This window comes from Camponotus vicinus, unplaced genomic scaffold (assembly GCF_025532165.1).
Source record: "Camponotus vicinus isolate PSW18456_S1 unplaced genomic scaffold, iyCamVici1.0 SCAF_10, whole genome shotgun sequence".
In the NCBI taxonomy this organism is placed as follows: Eukaryota; Metazoa; Arthropoda; class Insecta; order Hymenoptera; family Formicidae; genus Camponotus; species Camponotus vicinus.
The window spans coordinates 3,135,947-3,153,625 of record NW_028141946.1 but is presented as its reverse complement, the minus strand read 5'-3'; the positions used below and the strand labels follow the sequence as shown (position 1 = coordinate 3,153,625).

The following is a 17,679-nucleotide window of genomic DNA, read 5'->3' as shown; positions in this document are numbered from 1 at the left end:
AATAACAGGAGCGAAAGCAGTACGTGTGTACATACTTGTACGATATAGCCGCGGGTGCGCTTTTCCGTTTCTTTCCACGTTTATCGCTAACGATCGCGATGCCCGAGCTACGTCCTTCTCTCGCACAAATCGTATTATTACTCGCCTCTACAACCAATCTCACGTAGCAATAAAAAGACCTCACGGTATGATTACCGAAGGTCCGCGAATAAACTTGACGTTAGTCGACGCGTCCGTGAAAGAAAGCGATTCCCACGTTGCGGAGTCGTGCAGTATGCGACAGACAAATCGTCGGGAGAATTATGTCTATGCGAGGGGAGACTCGGCGGAAGGGGGGACGCGGGACAGGGGGAGGTAGGAGGACGGGTAACGTCTTCAAGTTCATGGCTGCGTTTAAAACACCATCTGCGAACGGACGTGGCCTGCCGAGAGCCGCTGCGAGCGGAGAGGGAAAGGGGACTCGCAAAGCAGGGCGATAGGGGGGAGCGAGGGGGGAATCGGGTAGTCGTGGAGGGAGGGAAGGGGATTCTGCCTGATGCATTCTGACGCGTGATTATGGCACGGAGGTCAGAAAGGATCTATGCCTCACTGCACCTCCGCCATTACCGGGGCATGATCGCGTATCTTCGGGCCTGATTGCGAAAACTGGAAATTCGAGAGTGCCTTCTCTCGCTCGAACGATCTCGCGGATGTTCGCGCGTGCGTGTAAAATTTTTTTTTTCTTTTCGTCAACTCTCGTTCGCCTTGATTCTTGTCGCAATCGTATTTGGAAAGTTGTGTCATAAAACGGAAGTAGTCTGTTAAAATCGCGATTAATTCTTCTACGACGCTTGGCAACAGAGAAAAAATATATATATTTAACGTGCGCGATACAACAGCATGATATTAAAATTGAAAATTTTTTTTAGATTATTTTTTGCAATCATAGGCTTGTACGTTTGCGCGTTTTCATCTTGCATCGTTTACAAAAGGAATTAACTATATTAATGATCGTCGCAATTGCCATATGGAAAATTTGTCTCGCGCATTTACCGCGTCAAAATTGATTCCACCAAAATGACGAATTAACCAGTAACTATCATAGATTATCCAACGTATTCGATCGCAATTGTTGCTATCGCGATCGGAAATTGACTCATCGTTTACCGGGAATGGATAAACTCGGACCGGCGCGAAACGGCCAAGTATAATTCGCGATAATTACGTTGATGCGGCACTTTTGAGAGTCGGCACGATACGTTTCCGCCCGACGGAATTCCGTATTTCGTTTGCCTCTAGCAAACAGGATCCGTACTACCCGCTGCGGTGGGACGGTGACCGTTCGATTCCGTTTCTCTTTTTATCCGCGCTTCGGTGGTCTTTTTTTTTCTTTTTCTTTGTTTTTTTCCCTTGCACTCGTCACGTGAGGGGGAACGAAGCGAGAGAGACGGGACTGCGTTGCGGGCTGCGCGAAAGGGGTGAATCGCACCACGTGGTTACCACGCGCGATGCACGGGGGTGATTCGCCGGGGCGATTTGCACGCCACTCGATATTCTCAGAAACGAAATTTTACGGAAGTCATTTTTATCGGAATTACGCAACTCCCCTCGAAATGCGTGTCGCATAATTTCCAAGACGGAGGTGATCATTGTCGAATGAATATTTTATCTTCGCACTATGCTACGCATTTTCTTTTTCTCTCTCTCTTCCTTCCAGAAGCATTAATATACGCGCGAATAAATAATGTCGTTTGAAAGATTAGCAGCGCTACATTTATATATCGTCGAGTATAACGTTTACTCGACTTATGCTAATATATACGCACACATGCATACGTGATACGGTTTCGTCCTACGTATGTACATATACATGGGCATTAAATGTGCACGTGTTTACACACGTACGTGTCACAGGCTCTGCCACTCTCTACCCTCACCGATCCTCCGCGCTACCGTGCGCTGGCGGTTAGAGAGGGTGAGAGAGTCAGCCACTTTACATTTAGCACGTAAACACGTTGTCTGCAAACATCACTTTTACTTACCCCTTTAACTCGATACACGGATACGACACAGGTGCATGAACGTTTCAGGGACACTGCGCGCCGCATGACAGTGAAACGCGCGAGTAGGTTCCGTACGAATAATTTCTTTAATAAAAGAAATGTTGCGACGCGAAAATGCAAATGTTATCAGAGAATTATGAGGAACGCTAATATTGTATAAATATTTTTATTTATATAAAGAGAATGTAAAAAGATTATTATATAATTTATTAATTTTATTATTCGCAATTATAATTATTATTGTCGAGTTAGAGCGAAAACCAGCAGAGAGATGCTCAAAGTATAATTCAATTATCCAAGACGCCTCATTCATCCACGTACGTCGGAAATAAATTTCGCCGGCATCGATTCGGGATCGGTGATGCGATAACGGTTGGCCAGCAGACGCGCCGAATTACTTAGCACACGGAAATGCTAATCGCGGAAAATCATTCATTCCGCGGATCGTTCGATCGCCAAACAGGCGGAATACTAATAGACGTTCCCGGGATTTACTACCATTCTTATCGTAGTTGCGTTAAAAATGAGCGACGTTCCCCGCTCATGAGTAAAAGATCATGAGTGAAAGAAAAAAAATTAGAAAGAAAAAAAACGGGACGCGCTCGTCGTGTTGGATCGCGAAGTCGCCGGGTTACGTAAAACGCTGCCATGGACAGATGACACCGTGGTAAGAACGTCGAATTACGTGTTTCCTGCCTGGCCGACGGATTAATATGTACGTGCCCGATCGTTCGGCAAGCGAGTGAGCACTTTCCAAGACACGTATCGATTGCATTCGTACGATTTACGAGTATTTTTGAGGGACGACATTTTTCCTTTTCGCTCGAATGTATCTCTCCAAGGTCTTTCTACGATACGAACGAAAATACTTGCGGAAGAACGATGAAAGTCCGGAAACGCAACGTTCAAAAATTCATAGTTAAAGAGAAAAAGAGATATTGATATTCACATTTTTCTCAATTAGTATTTTTTTTCGAAAAAAGAAAAGATTATAAATATAGCATGTGCATAACTAACTAAAATATGTGCATAACTAATCAAATCACTTGAACGATTGAATATGATTTTGCAAATCGCTGACTATCAAGTAGACATAATCTTAGAATCAATAGTATGTTGTCTCGTTCAAGGTAATGTGCTTAATTTCGCTTTAATTGAACGTAACCATTCCAAGTTATCTGCGTTTAAATATATACAGGCGTTTCTAGTACATCGATCATTTTTGCGATATGAATGCAACCTATCACCTGAGATTATTCGTCTGAACAATTTGATTTTTTTTTTTAAATTGAAGATAAAAATCATTTAACACTCACCGACATACGATGCGCAGCAGCAGAAAATACAGCGTTGATCTGTAAAATACAAACATATATATGTATAGTAATGAACATAATTAAGCAATGAAAATAATTAATATTTTAAAAAATAATTATTGCGCACAATTAATTTCTTATTCGTCCTTTTGAACAAATATTTAATAAAAGAAATTACAAAATTTCTGAAAAAATTTATTTAAAATATAAGCTTTTGCACATAAAATATGATAAATAGAAATTTAATTTTTATATAAATAATGAATTTAAAAAATTTTAAATTAACAAATTTTAAACATTTTTAATGAAATATGCACATTTACATGATGATTTAAATATATATATGTACGTATGCATGTATATATAAATGTTTATAATTATAATAATTTTATAAATATTTATAAATATGTTAAGTATTTCAAAATGTATGTGTGAAACCTAAAGTATTTTATATACTGCGTATCACAATGATGTGTGAAATACTATATTATCGAAAATAAACAAGGGATTAATAAGATTGATAAAATTATAACAATAACTCACTGTATATTTATATGTATAGCAATTGTTCTGCCATCATTCGATGTTTCCCCGAGCCTCCTTTTCTCTTTAATCTTTGCTCCTTTATGGCACTCACTCGCGAAAACATATTCAATTACAAATTGCGTGTAGTAATCATCAAGATACAACGGTCGCACATTTAATAGAGTATTCCCGATTAATCGCGTACGACGCGCACTTTATTTTATGAGATGTGAGCTTCACATAACCTATAGCATAACCTACTCCACATTGAAAAATCGCACAGTAAAATTCACACTATCTTTATTGCTAACGAATTACATACGCATTTTACGACGACAATTGATTAATCGCGAATTGATAATATTTCTGTTAATTGTAATATATAAAAAACTTTGGAAAGAACACGTGATCACGGTTGTGATAATTATAAGTATATTCCTAATGCTTATATTTCGAAAGATATAATAATACGACGATACACGTAACAGCGTTACCTTCACACTTCACTCTAACTACGCGAATGACGACACACTGACCATAAAAAAGGATAGAATGCTATACGTCACAAAAATTCGGCAGCGCGTTGTTTATACTCGTCACCTTGTTTTTGTCCGCGCGGTAAGATTCGGGTGGGGGTAACGTAGGTTAATGACGTCAGACGCTCTCTGCGCAGTGTAAGTTATCTCTCGAGCGAAGTAAGATCGTGACGGGATATATCAAATAGTATCGCATTCCTTACAATTATTACAATTTGTCAAACTTCGTGATTATCATGTCTTAAGCGTACATGTAAAATGAGAATATATTATTTCGTAGCAAAAGAAATAAGATCGCGTGATTTTTCAATATGAGCGTATCGTAATTTCGTATAATGTGATTTTCACACTGTCACAATAAAATATTATAAGATGCGTGTCGTGGATGTGAGATCACGGAAAATTATGTTATACGAACTTACGATCCATTGAAAAATCGCATGACAAAATTCACATTTCTTTATTGCTAACGAATAATATACGCACGCATTTTACGATTGATTAATCGCACGGATTGATAATATATTTTCAAATATAATATATTTTTAAAATATATATAATTATGTATAATTATAAAATATATATAATTTTAGAAATATATATAATTACAAAAAAACCGTCACGATTGATATTTTCTAATAATTGTGAGCATATTTCGAGATATAATAATACGATGCCATTATATCTTCACGTTCGATTTTCACCATGCGAATAATGATGCTATAATTAATATACAAAAATATATCAGATACAAAAATAAGTATATAAATAATAGAATGATACGTCATAAAAATTCGGCGACACGCTATTGTTTATACTCGTCACCTTGTTTTTATTCGCACGGTGAAACTCAAGTGAAGTGGGGTCGGTCGCTCTGTGTGTCAATGTATGTTATCTCTCGAACGTAATAAGATCTGATAAGTACTAGGAAATATCAAATACGATTACATTCTTTAGAATTATTATAATTTATCATTTTCCGCGATTATCACACCTTAATTAAGTGTGTGCAATGCATATGTTAGTATACATGTACACTATTTCTTAGCAAGAGAGATAATATGCGATCACGTGATCTTTCAATATGAGCGTATCCTGGCTTCGTATAACGTGATTTTCACACTGTCGGGATACAAAATAAAATGCGCCTCGTGTGCGATTATAGTGTCGAGATTACTTTATAAAGTACCGCGCGGTTGTCATATTTTCGTGATTAGTGCGCGCGATTGTAATTAACTATATTTTCGCGAGTGAGTGCCATAAAGGAGCAGCAAACAGAATAAGCGAGAGAAAAGGAGGAAAAGACCTGAGGAAACATCGGACGACCTTGAGGTGAGAAATCATTTTCCTTTAGCTAATCTAATCTAATTTATTAATCTCTCGGGATATATAAGTATACTAGTAGCACTATATAAATCAAATAAGTGTTGTTTAAAATAAAAAAACGATTATATATATAATATTTAAAATGTAAATTATTCTACCATTAATAAAAGTCGTTACATTTAATACGAAACAATATGGTGTTAGAAATTATGTCATACATGCGTTAGAAAAAGTATCAGAGATCGAAAATGCTCATCGGATATCGAATAATCGTCTCATCTCGATTAAAGATGCGAAAAAAAATGCGTCGTTAAATGCGGGACACTGCGGATGCTATCGGAGAAAAGACGCTCGACGAGAAGAGTGGCCGCGCGAATCGAGAGGGGTCAACTATATCGAGGGGGGAAGCCGCCGGAGTTGGAGTACGATTCTGGCGCGCCAGAGGAAGGGGGCCACAAATGGTGATAGAGAGGGGAAAGGAAGGGGGAGACGCGGGTTTGGCGCGCGAGAACTATCGTGACAAATACGCGCATTGTATCGTGCGTGCGCTCTCTGTGTGCGCGTCCCACATAAACGTATCTATCGGTGCGCGTGTACAGCGAGGCGACTGTGAGAAAGAGAGACGGCGAGACACCACATACACCCAGGAGGTGGTGGAGAGATGGATATAATATTATATCGAGAGTAGGCGTGGTTTAAAAAAGGGGGCGGTACCCGTGATACTCATTCTCTCGCTCTTTCCCGTTTGCTTGCCGTGTCCCCCCCGTCCCCTTCCTCCCTGCAGATCTCGCTGCATCCCTCTCCGTCTCTATAACGTTCCCTCTCCTCTCTCTCTCGGTGTGTGCCGTGGCATCGAACTCAGGACCGCGGAGATCGAGTCCTTCACCAACACACTTGGAGCACTTTAACTTTGTGCGGCGCGTCTCCGAAGAAGAAAGAGAAGAGTGGGGAAGAGGAGGGAAGCAGGGTTATAGATAGATGCGACGGAGGAAGAGGGATGCAGCTGCAACGTCGCGAGCTGTATCCGCTGCTATATCATCGAGATTGTCTCTATCTCGTTCTAACGCGTTCCCCTCTTCTCCTACATTATGCCGGTGCGCTCGTGTGTGAGTAACCTTTCTTATCTTCTATGCACGTTGAACATTGAGAGACGAAACGTTTAACGCTTTAATCATTAAGATGTTTGGAATTATACGCAATATTTTCGGATCTTTATTTCTCGTGGATTTTATTCGTAAGAACTTGTTTGATTTCCGATGAACGATTATTGAGACACGCACACACGTGTCATATTCTTTTCTATTTACATATGCTTTGATTATCTTGTACGTGTCGAGCCTCGCGATGGATACTTGACATGCGGCACCCACGGATGCCGATACGTAAGTGTGAGGCCGGCGCACGCGGATAGGAAGGTGCCGGCGAGGTAGAAGGGCCGCGGGAGACCTCCGACCAATGATATTGTACGGTTTTATCTCGATACGCTTATCTCTCGGTGCACGAGCGTTTTATATTCGCGCTCGGATGCGCGCACCAAGAACCGCCGAGAATGTATTGACCGTGCGCGCACACGCGAATCGTAGGCGTGCACTATATTTTTATATAAGATTATTGTATCGAAACAAATTATCCCTAATTGATCGGTTTCAAAAAAAGCACAGAGATATTAATTATGCCATGTGTGTGAAAGAAAAAAAAAGCGTTTATTATTTTCAATATTATTTAAAAAATAATAGTGTAAAAAGTAGATGCATATATCAAGATAGGAGGGAGAGAGATGCATAATTATTGAATTGTAACTTGAGTAAACTTAATTGATTAATAAAACTCGAAATATGACGAAAAATATAATTCGAAATGTTTGTTTATACTGTCGAAATGTCAAAGTGCTATTTTCGCGGTACCGCTATTGATGCATCTCGATAGATGCTTTATAGTAAGAATGATAATTTTGTCATGACAACATAGATTGCAATATCGAATATGATTGGTAGCTTCGACGAAAATAATTGATCGACGAATTGTGCTATTCTTCGCTCGAGAAGATTTTAACGAATGACAGATTTTATTGGAGCCATATACGTGAAATGTACGTGAACGATTTACGAACGCCAAACATATTTTGAAATTCAGTCGCGAAATATACGCACAATCCGATGTTATATGCAAAGTTTCATTAACTATATAGTACAATTATATATTACAGTAATCAATAATAACGAATTATAAAACGAGCTAAATTAATACGGAGACTGTTTAATTTGCAATTTATATCACAAGTTATTGCGATAAAATATTCATATAGCAAAATTAATAGATCAAAATGACAGTAAAAGTATCTATCACGTTATTATATTATTTTAATCGATGATTACTTTATAATATCGTAAAGAAATCATTATCGCGCAATTTTGTCAACTGAATTTATATTATCCTTGTTGATCGTATAAGCATGTGACGCGAAAATAACGCTGTACGTTTAACTAATGGGGGTATCGACATGCGGGGTACGCCGGAAATATTACACATATTTTGTCACTAATAGCCGGGGACTTCCGTCCGGTTTACAATCGCGGCCCCATTCGGGGGTGAGCCGATGCAGCGCGCTGAGGACATCAAAACAGAAGCTAGGCGCAGCCGCGACACTCGCCTGGAATCGCAGCGGGGGCTCCATAAAAATATTTTTAGACGCGAGGGGGGACTCTTCGACTAGTCTCTCCCCTTGGGCTTCGACGAGAAGCGCCGCGTATAAAAAAAAAACAAGAAAAGAAAAAAAGAGAAAAAGCAGAAGCTCCCGCTGGGGTGGACGGAGAGGAAATGGCTTTAGACGATGATCGGATTCGAGAGAAACACGTGCAGTCGATACGTCTCAGCTGCAGCTCGCGCGTCTTTCGAGACGGTGCAATCCGAAGAATACGAGAATCCAATTTTCGGAGATGTCTGTCACCCCCCTTTGATTTTTCTGGTGGGTATCTTCGTCAAGATTGAGACCATGTGCGAGTCTCTCTCGGTTCTCGTTTTGCTTTCGTTGTCGATTTTGAAATACTCTTCGCGACGCGACAGATGCCTATTGGATTATTTATGCAGCAGATCTCGAAAGTTGTAATGGAGTTTCCTTTAACTTGGGGTGTTATTATCGGATTTCCCTCTCAATATTAATTATATAACATCTATCTGTATATTTAATAATTATAATATCGATTTAATGATAGTATAAATCTTGCATAAATGTAAGTTAATAGGTGTATAACTCTTGCTTAACATTAAAATTTATATCGATTAATATCTTCTCGTAGAATGATTATTCTCATAGAATAATTCAATAATTCAACTTTTGAAATATATTAAAGTAATAATGTAAAAAGCTATATTTTTATCTATCAAAAAACGACATAATTTTCGAATAATTTACGGAATGAATCATGAGAGAAGTTTACTCGATAGCTTCAAATGATAGCTCATGATTCTACATAGGATTAACGTACATCCCAGCAACAAGTGATCCACGTGCGCCGCGACGGAAGTTCCACCTCGTCGTTGTCGTAGTACAAAGGCACGCTGGCGTCGTGTCACAATAGTTAGACTAGACGCCCTACAAGCCAAGTTTACCTTTTAACCCTTTATTACCTTCTATTTCCCTTTTCATTCATCTACTCTCTATTAATATACAAAAAATCCGTAACGTTTCTTTGAAACTGTTAGAAATTTGGAATTTTTGTATTTTAACACACAACAAAAATATGAAACTTGTACCGACATAATAGTTTTGAGAAAATGAATCGAAAAATATTTGTTATAAAAATGAATCTCAAAATTTACTTTGCGTTTATTGAATAAATTAATTTAATAATTTAATTTTTTTTCAATTATTCTTTATCGTGTTTATTTATCCTTATCGTTGATAAGATCGAAATCTTTAAACGAGATTACGAACTTATAACGCATATATAGTTCCCCTGAAATGATTGAGTTTTTAACGATTTATTCTAAGTTGCAAGTTAGCGTTTTTTACCATCTGCCTGCAGACACGCTTCTCTTCTGCCCTTCGGGTCGGCCCGATAACTTTTGTTTACGATTTTCACGCGCAATTGCAGACGAATGGCTCGAGTTCATAGATTGATCGTACGTAACGTCATCGACTACCGAGGAAACGAAAGGATCGCTCGTCAAGCGCCGTAGATCGCTTTTGTATGAGAACGCCGCAAGTGCCGAGTCACGCCTTGACAAACAGGGATGTCAAACAGATGTTTCGTGCCGACCTTTCTTTAGGCCTCTCTGAGAGAGCGGGCAGAGTATCTGCTCGCTAAACCATGCAGATCGTTCGCCTTCTCGAAGTTCGAACGACGTTCGACGATCGTGTTCAAGAAAATACAGCAGTGATTCAGAAATTGAATTATATTTTTGGGGAGAAGCTTTGCATCTGTAAAGTCACGTGAACCAAGAGATCTTGAAGGAAACCATACGACATATTTTGATCAATAGTTTTCAGTCTCCGGATAAAAATAATTATGGCAAAATTATGATTAAATGTAAAAATAATAATAAAGTAAAATTTTATATTATACACGCTGTGATTTAAAGAAATTGTGTGTAATTTGTGATTTAATTAATCGCTAAAAGTAATCTTTTTTTGCTAGTAAATTTACAAATATCAATGTGTCAATGAATGATTCAAGGAAATAGAGACTATAAGTGCAACATGTGTGCTGTCATTCGTGTTTTTCTCATTTTGATTTACGCGATTAACGTTCTCGAAAAGCTGGTATCAACCAAGTTAATCGTCGAGCATGGTCGGCGGGGGTTGAATAAAAATCCTAATATTTTTCCGTGACGCAAATCTCCATGTTTCGCATATAATTCGTCCCGGTTTAACGGCTGCGCGAAATTCGTCGCGTTGCGGGCCGGCACGCTTCCGGGGGCGGGATTTTTCTCGATTTGCATCCACGATGAAAATGTTACGCCGGCGAATAAATCCGGGAACGAAAAGCGTCGAAGTCCGGACGGCGTATGATTGGCTGTCGGCCGTCGGAATCGGGCCGTTCGTTTGAGTTTGGTCATTTTGGTCGCTCGGTAAATAGAGATTTGACAGGCGACGTGTCGGGGTCAGCGTTGCACCTGACGCCGTCAGCGGTTTTCATCCTCTTTCTCTTCCGCGCTTTTTCTCTGTTTTTTCTGTTTTTTTTTATTCTCCCTCTCCCTCTTTTTTTCTTTCTCTCTCCTGCTCTAGCTCCCCCATCCTAAGCTTCTCTCGCATATCGATAACTCTCGTTTCTTGCGCGATATATTCATTCGATGATCAGATATTTTTAGTAGTTTGACACAGTCAACAAACTTAAAAAACATTAAACTCACTGTAAAAATGTGTGACGAAAAATTTTGAATCCCATTCATTGGAATCTCGCGAAAAAAAATTATGGCGTAAAAATAATTCACGTATCTACGCACATTCATCCAATTAGAATTTCTAATGTATTAAAAAAAAAGATTTTAATAATTCTTTTATAAAATAATTTCACAGATTTATTAGAGATCTCAAATATGTATTCAGTTTCTCTTGTTTTTTTAATTTTTACAGAGAAATTGTATCGACTTTATTAACACTTATGAATCTATATAGATCAATGTATTGAATATCTTCAAAATACAAAGTGTTTTAAGAGATACAAAAATATTTTATGAAAAAACATACGACTGACATAAATTTTGTGCCTTCTATATAGGATCTTTTTCTCGCTCCGCTTCGCTGTCGATGTAATAACCAAAATTACAGTTATCTATCCTACGTTTTTGTACGCCTAATATTATGCTAAATAATATTATGCCAAATAGGACGATATTAATTATCTCGCTAAACGTTATTTGCCAACACGGCAAGAGCTATTATTACACATTGCACGGCGTTACTCTGTCGTCAGTGGTGCATTAGGCAACCGGCACAAAATTCGTTTTATTAAGGAAACGTTGCACTTCTTTCCCGAGTGCAGCTGCAGCATATCCCGCTAATTGCAAAACGCTTATCTCGCAATATCTTCGGTTGCCACGTTTGTGGCCGCGCAAATTTGGGACGGGTTTGTAATTCCGTGAAGAAGCGTGCATATTAGTTACATGTACTGCAATCTTTAACGTTAATTATGACATCGTTAAATTTACATTTTATTACCTATATACATTTTTGTACAAACACATATTTAATCGCATTTAAATTCCAATTTTAGTTTGTCCTCAAAAATATTTATAACAATAGTAAGCAAACATGCTTAAAAAAATAACATTTTTTAATATCAAATTCTATTATTGATTATATTTGTTAATTATTGTAGAATAATTATAAGAAAATTACTTTTTTTAATTTTTATTGTTTCAATAAATAGAATTATTTGAAAAATTGCAAATTGTCTTGAATTGAAAGATTGCGTAATAAGATTAAATCGATAGTTTGAAATCAAAATCGACAAATTGTTTTACGAATTCTCTTCTCTCTCTCTCTTTCTCTCTTTCTCACATATAAGGATCGTTTTTCATAAGTCACCTTTAGACAATCACTATCATATCGCGTCTCTCATCCCTTATTAATGTCTTGCTTGTCACAATTACACGCTTATGCAATGTGTGCGAATACAATACTTGAATGTGTTTACAGAGAGAAGATCGACTGGCATGTTGTTTGATGTTGATTCCGTAGTGTTTAGGTGTCACTAGATGCTCATTAGATAAAGGTCTTAGGGTGCCGCCACCCACGCCGGAACACCAGAGTATGCGTACATTCTGCGAATTGATCGTTGGGATTCGATATGAGATTAATTTCATATCGATCTTTTCGTTTTGATTCAATGAATTTCATAAATAATTCTGTTAACCTGATATTTTGCGTAGTCGATTAATAACTGATATCATGATATATGTATACGAAACACACAATACACATATATGCATAATAAAAATATATATATATATATATATATATTATAAATAATATTAATCTATGCTAAAATAGATGTCGGTGAAAAATATTTGAAATCTAATTTTATTAATTAATTAATAATTAACTTTTTAACGAACATTTATAAGAGATATTGTTTAATATGTAGCAGTAATAGTATAATAAAATGAATGGTAATACGAAGAAAAGTAAATACAGATATACACAAACAGATTGCAGAATTTAAATCGTGTCAAATTACTCTAATTAATTTAGCATTTGTATCAATGAGTGTACAGCGTGATCTGATATTTTATCGATAATGAAAGAATAACAATTGGAGATTGATTTCGATTTTTATCGCAGCGGCTTTGAGCCTGCAAAGTCGAGATCGAAGGTGTCGAATGATTTACCGAGGAATAAAAACATTTTTAATCATAATACACGCCGCGCCTTCGGCAAACGCTATGTGTTTTGTCTTTCTCATGGACCGTATCGTATCGGGTTGGCTTATCAGCTTCGATACCATTATCGACTCGAATTGTTCTCAGTGGTGCGACCACTACCGGCTACCGGAAGTGCGGTATCGACGGTATTTGTACGGTCCCTATACTCTCTTTCTCTCTCTACATATATACTACGTGCTTCCATTGCTCAATTCCACTCATCAAAGGCATAAAATACGATGCACATTTCAATCTTTCGATATATTCTCTCTTTCAACAATAAAATCACATATGTGTAAAAAGACTCGAAAGAAAATCGTTATTTGACATAAAATATTTTTATCTTGGCAATAAATTTTTCAATCAAAATTAAGATTAATCGAAAACACAGAATTAAAATCGAAAAAAAATTTTGAGACTATTTTTATTAAATTGACATCTGTCATATGTTGTAAATGAAAAATGGTTTATTAGTGATAACCAAGATAGAAAAAAGATAGAATAAAATTTTGATAGAAAAATGTCTATAGTTATTTTTTAAACATTACAGAACTTGGCATTATAAACGATAAAATATATACATTCAAACAATCCATATTAATCGTTCTATACATTGTTGAAACAAAGCATCCTGTTAATCTCATATCGTGCAATGCGAAACTTAAGAACTTCGCTGCTAATTGAAATCAGACAAACAGAATTCCAAACACAATCTACCCTTAACGATCGCATTCCTCGACTTCGCATTATGTCGGGAACGAGGACAACTCCCTCCGTCCTGTCCCTCCTCGCTCCTCGCAAACTTTTCACGACCATTTTCGATCCTCGTTCCAGCACGAGAGAAGGAACGCCGCGCTCATTATCCCCTCTCCCCCTGCCCACATACGGTTCACACATCCGCTTCCGGCCGGGGATAATATAATAATCGGTCGACCGGCACAATACGTACGCACATTATTTGCAACGATAGGTCAGCGCGCGCGCGAAAGTAAGAGAAATAAGAGCGGCAAAAACCACGAAGGAAAGATGGATTCGCGATTAAAGGCCAAGCAAGAAGGATGGAGGTCAGAAACCATTGGATTATAGCGTGAGACACGAAACGGGAGCTCGTGAGAGTGATTGAGACGGAAGGACAGAGCGAAAGAGAAAGACGGAGAAAACATGACACGAAGCTCGTTTACGTGCTTAAAGTAGAAGATCGAACGCGACGAACGTATAGAATATCTAGTCTACGTATATAAGTATACATTACGTAGGGACGGACGATGATGAAAAAAAAGCACGCGTATTTGTTTAATTATCAATGGTACCGCATTAACTCGTTAATTGAGCGTCAGATGGCGGGCATTGTATCCGGCTGACACGCTTTGTACCCGCGCAATGTACGTTCGTCGCGCACGCACGCGCGCTCTAGAACTTTCCGCTCGTGCGTGTGCGTGCGTACGTGTACCTGTAGATGTGGGACTATATGCGCGCGCGTTGGACTTCTTTTCTCTCGTCTACGCGTTCGACTAGCGTCGTTCCTTGATGCGGTTTGTTTTTTCGTCCGTTTCTTTGCGCGCACACACGCACACACACAAGGATGTATGCGTATAGGCACATGCGTCGGTGGCGCGGGCGTGCGCGCACATTTGTCACACATGTCCCACGTCCGGCGGGTTCGGCAGACAGCGGCGTTAATCGTATGCACGAATAATTAGAACAATGAGTGCGTGCCATTATTCGTGAACAAGGCTTTGAGAGAGACGTTCTTCCTCCCCTTGCCATATAGCATTTTCTCTTTTTCTTTCCTTTCTTTTTTTATTTCACCACGGTAGGGTCTCTACGGAGTACACCGGGATATCCCCTTTTGTCGATGCGATCCGCGGCATAAACGCGGAGAAGAGAAAGCGGCTGTCTCTTCGGGGCGAAATGATCGGATAACTGCCCAAACTGTCTCGTACGCTTTGATTCTTTTTGCATTCCTCGGTCTAGCGATTGAGAAAAAATGTGTTTCGCACCGACACCGCGGCTGTGAATACGAAGGTTTTAAATACGATTGCACGTCCACTCTATATGCTATAAGTAAGAATTAGAATTAAAGATCCTATAAATATCTAGCATTTAATACTTTGATTAAATTGTTTAATTAATAATTAATGTCTGGAAAATTTTTTTCATCACCTCATCGTATATTAATACATAATTGGCCATTCTCTCATTCTATCTTTGTTGAAATAGTATACTTATTACATAATTTAATAATTATGACTATTTGATTATATTTGTAACTAATAAGTAAACATGAGATAGTACTAAATTTATGTTACGTATATCAATTAATATTGCATTATCTTTCTCATTATTATTAGTTGTAATAATCGATTGTAATTATTCTAACAATTATAAATAATTATCATTAAGCGTAATGGCGATTGAAATGCAGAATTGATTACTGCATTATGATTTCTCTCAGACGGAATAATTATTTAAAAACAATATTTATAATAATATTAATAAAATATTGCTTTTCACTATGTAATTACATTGAAATTATAATAATGTCTATATAAAATAAAATTGCCACTTTTGTTCACGATGTTTTGTTACGCAGCTGGACAATTAAATAGCTATTTAGCATATCATACAGGACAGTTGCTTGCTATTTTTCAGTCTGCAATGCGCATTCAGCATCAATAATAATACAAAATAACAATTATCTTCAGAAGCATACACACATCGTCTGCTCTGATTATAAATCAACTTATCTTCACTTGATGCTGAACCTTGATTGGCGCCATCGTATTGAGCTTGTTTGTCGCTTTAAGCTTTAAGGACGTTTAGAAAGAGGGACTGCGGAGCGGTAAAATCAGGAAAAGGAGGGGGGGTGGGGGTGGAACAGGAAATAGAAGAGAGAGAAGGGTCAGAGAGGAGATGCGGTAAGCATATTGGTATTGAGTGGCGCAAGCTGACGATACTGAATTCAATTTAATGGAATGCTGTGACGCGAAATGGGACCTGCACTCGATATTTATTATATGGCGGTGCATTAATTATCGCGGTCCCGTATTCTTCGGGTACTTCTGCCGTCGGTACGGCGTTGGCTTTCCTTTATCTTTCGTTAATAATAGTAATGATAACGAGTCTAATAATTGGATCCTGCAGATCATTAGCGGGCTTCCATCGTCGACTTAATAAATTAGGTATTCATCGCTCATCCGTCGACCGTGCTCGAAAGAAACAAGTTTAATTAATTTTGATGCAAAATGTATTTTCCATGAGATGGAGGACCCGTTTTTTGGCGATTCTTGCATTCTATAAATGAGATTAATCATCGTCTTATAACTCTCAATATTTGATTCGTCAAGATTTCTTCAAATAACCTGACAATTATTCGATATGCCGTTCGTTATAAATGGAATGATAAAGAATTGAACGACAGGTTTAATAATAATAAATCTAATAATAAAATTTAAAACAATCTTGCGCAAACGTTAAATATAATAGCGTAAAGAATTTCGTTAAATATTAAAAGGACGAAACTAACATACCAATAGTACTAGTTTAAATTCTTGTACGTGCCTTCGTACGTGTTTGCAAACTTTCAACTAGCAGATATCCTCAACGATACACGTATAGACGGTAAAGGCGATTTCCTCGCCGTGTCAAGGTACCTCACAAATTAGACGCTCGCGGGTCCGAGTTTAAAATAATTAAAACGTCCCGGGGAGAAAAGACAAAAGCCGGTTACCTACCCATCAAACTCCGTGATGATGTAAGGGCAGAGGGAAAGAAGAAAGCGGAAGGATGAGTCGAGACGAGGAGAGGTGTGGGAACGGCTCGGGAGGAGGTCTGATAGGCGAGCGAAGAAAAACACAGACTTGATCAAAGTGAAATACGCATTGCCAGCCATGTGGGTAATTATCCTGGACCTTTGCATTAACCCCTTCTTCCTTTCCGTTCCCGTCGGGCGAGCCGCCCCCGCGAGCCGTCCTCCCTCTTACCTCGCTCCCCGTCGCCCGGCGCTCTTCCCTCACACCCTACGGATTTTCCTACCTACCTATCTACCCTCGCACATCGTCGGGAGTCCACCTCGGGATTCCCGGCCATCCCGCGCCTGCATTCCTCTTATCCTCCGTGCTAACTTGGATTCGTTTTCAGTGTACTTTCAGCGGCATATCAAGCTCGTTTCAGTCTCACGCATACGAATCCAGGTGATTACGATTAATTCTATCTACCACTGGAATTATAATGAAACCTTAAAACGAAGTCCGGGTGATACGGTTCGTGGCTCTGGAATATTTCTCTGGGGTAAAATTCTCGAATAATCACAACGAAGAATATTCTTTCCAAGATTTGAACGTTCGTGAATTATATATTTGACGGCATATATTTTTATCGTGTCCAAGTCGCGAAATAATTCGGGAAAAAGGGGAGAAAGAGTCAGTGTGTGTAAACGATTAACGGAATAAAATTTAATATATAATAACCAATCTGTTATGAATATCGTATTAATTAAATTATCGACTGCATACAATTTATGCAATTAATTGCTGATTCGCTGCGCGTTTATATAAAATTCGATCGACA

At 38.3% G+C, this 17,679-nt stretch overlaps 1 protein-coding gene and 1 long non-coding RNA gene across 8 annotated transcripts in view; one reads left to right on the top strand and one right to left on the bottom strand.

Moving 5' to 3' along the window:
- Positions 1 to 17,679, top strand: part of Cut (homeobox protein, cut) — a 138,606-nt gene that overhangs the window by 34,331 nt on the left and 86,596 nt on the right. The window lies entirely within an intron of this gene.
- Positions 1 to 17,679, bottom strand: part of LOC145960609 (uncharacterized) — a 546,781-nt gene that overhangs the window by 511,463 nt on the left and 17,639 nt on the right. For all 3 annotated transcript variants that reach the window (XR_014435418.1, XR_014435416.1, XR_014435417.1), the window contains exon 3: positions 3,359 to 3,397. This is a non-coding gene — a long non-coding RNA (uncharacterized LOC145960609). The remainder of the gene's footprint in view (positions 1 to 3,358; positions 3,398 to 17,679) is intronic.